Source organism: Ceratina calcarata, unplaced genomic scaffold (assembly GCF_001652005.2).
Source record: "Ceratina calcarata isolate Rehan_Ccalc_2016 unplaced genomic scaffold, ASM165200v1 scaffold115.2, whole genome shotgun sequence".
NCBI classification, from domain to species: domain Eukaryota; kingdom Metazoa; phylum Arthropoda; class Insecta; order Hymenoptera; family Apidae; genus Ceratina; species Ceratina calcarata.
Window position 1 is genome coordinate 659,843 of NW_017132446.1, and position 2,859 is coordinate 662,701.

The following is a 2,859-nucleotide window of genomic DNA, read 5'->3' on the forward strand; positions in this document are numbered from 1 at the left end:
CGTTGAATAAACTCCATTTTCAATTGCGTTAATTTAATTATTTAAGGAGATTAAATTAAACACGGATAAACACACTAACGACTCTACTTTCTTACAAACTTGCCTTCGGGACGCTACCGCGTCCCTTGATAATCTGAAGTGTAAGTGGAGGGAATTGTGACACGAGAGGAAATTGACAACTGAAAGAAGAATTATGACAATCACCTTCTCGCTAGCCGTGTCGCGGTGCCGTATTAATATTCAGCAATAATATTCATCGGATGACTAAGCGAGGCGCGAGTCATCGGTGACTTCCAATTCACTTTACGTACACCCACCAGCTTTCAGAAAATCAATGTCAACGATAATCATTATCTCCGATTGTTAATTGTGCACGCTGAATTAAGAGCTTCTTAATGTCTCCTTTCGTTTCAAGTATCATTTTATAATTTCTCGTTTGATACTCATTTTTGCACCTAAGAGAAATTTATTGTTTCAAAATTTAGTATACTGAATGGAACAGTAATTACGGTTGATTATACTTGGTTGAGATTAATCGTAGAATTTTTGAACAAGAATAAATTATGCAAACTGCGTAGATAATTATGATTATACGAAATATCCAGACCAGAATTTTGAACGTGCATGCCTCTCCCATAAAATTGGAACGTGCTTTAATAAAGTGGACAAAATAATAATCTATGACAATTCAAATGTAGATAAAATTATGAACTCTGCTAATTCCGTTACGAGAAACGAACTGTATTTTACATTCTATTGTATCTTTCAGGAAAAAGATCTGAGAATGGTCATCCTGGCGAATCACGGCTGCTTTCTCTGGTAAACAGGCTATGGATCCATAGCACAGTGATACATTTACGTTGGCGTGAAGCGAGTACGAATTACGATTTCCTTTCGTGCGCGCGATAGCCATAAGCGCGTTCGGTCGGGTGTAATTTTAATTAACGCGCCGCGAGTAAGGTGCAACTCTCCTCGAGGAGACCGTAACACGAGGCGGCCTATGAATCAGGAAACTGGAGGTTTCCGTCTTCAGGACATGCTCGAGATAATCTTTCCCGTTTGGTGAAAGAACCACTTTCAACTCGCCGTCACTGTCCACCCACGCTCGACGGATTATGTCCGATTTAAATTCCATTGCATATTTGCCAACGTTCCTTCGAATAATTTCATAAACTCGTTGCCACGAGGAGTCATACTTAATTTGCGAATTGCTGTTTCATAATATTTTTCCTAATATTTGTACCATTATAATCAACGAAGTGTCAGTCAAACTTTCTTCCGCCACACTTAGTCCCGTTGATTATCAATCACCTCTCCCTAATTACTGCAAGAACTAGGTAATCATCGATGCGTCGTAAGTCACCTGCCGTTAAATCTGTCACCGAGCATCTTTAATCCAACTGGAACTATCGATAACCCGGATCATCGTTAAAAGACGTCCAACAGGCCGGCATATAATCAATATCACGTCGCCCGTCGTCGAATCCTCTTTCATCTGCGCTTCGGAGGAAAACAAAGGAGAAAACGACGTCGGATATAGAGTTTCGAGGTGGGAACATCGTGGAACGCGAAGCGACGAGGGTCGTAAGCGCGCGAGGCAAGCCGTTAATTAAAGAGGATCGAATTAATTCTCCCGGTGGTAAGAGTTTACAGTGTTTCGAGTTTCTATTCTAGGGAAATCGAGATCGTGTACTCGAGTCGACCCGAGATATGCGCGACTATTTCATTTCGTCACCCAAGCCCCGATCTTTGTTGTAATATTCGAATACCTGTGTACGTGACAATTCTGTGATTGGATGGAATAAAAAAGAAACGAAGCATCAATATATAATGTCTATAAATATTTATCTAAATAAATTTAGGAAACATTTTTTTCGATGAAATTTTATAGGCTTTATTGATGATATTAATTAATTGTATTGAAAATTAAGACAGTGATAAGTTATAATAAAATAAATAGGAAAATTGTACAGAAAATATACAATAACGAGTTTCTCTTGTACTGTTAAATTTGCATTACTTGGTTGGTGTGTGAGGAAGTATAAAGCTCGACGAGTATCCTGCGTTTGGGATGTTAACAGTAACACATCTATTTAGCTGGAAGCCTGTGAGTACCCAGTTTCCTCTTTTTAAAACCGAAGAACCGAATCCAACCGCGCAGGAAACAAGAGAGGAAAAGTCCATTTCGTAATTACAACATTCTCGCTTTTTGAAAGCCGCGAACGCTGTTTCTTTCTCGAATCCACCGAAAGTTATTCGACGAGAAAGGAACGAGATAAAAGAGGAGCATATTGAACTTTTATTTAGGAGAAAGAGGAGTGGAGCCTCTGTATACCTTTGATAAATTAAATTGCAGAGACTTGAAACNATACATAGGTAAATATATATGTAGCATATATGTATATAAATAGCGTACATATAGCATATATGTACATGTATGTAGTATATCAAGATGTATGTAGACATATACAGCATATATGTACATTGATATGTATAGCATATGTTCGTCAGAGAGTTAGAAATCAAATTGCATTTTACCGCCCTAGGGCGTAAGCTGGATTTGACCGCCCGAAGGCGGGAAAGCTCTATTTTCGGTCCATCCAATGGTGTTTTTCGGCCTCGTGTTATAAAAATTTCATTTTCTGCACGTGTGGATGCCAAGTGCGTTCAGAATAAGAGATTCTGACGGAACCAAGTTCGAATCCCCGCGGTGGCACAAACGAGAAGTAGGTCGGGAATCGTTTTGAGTTGCTCGCCACTAGCTCTCTTCTCACGTGGTCTCACGTGGTCTGATATTAATAGAATATAATAATTAAATTATATTGGTAATTATTCATGAAGACATGTCAAAGATAAGAG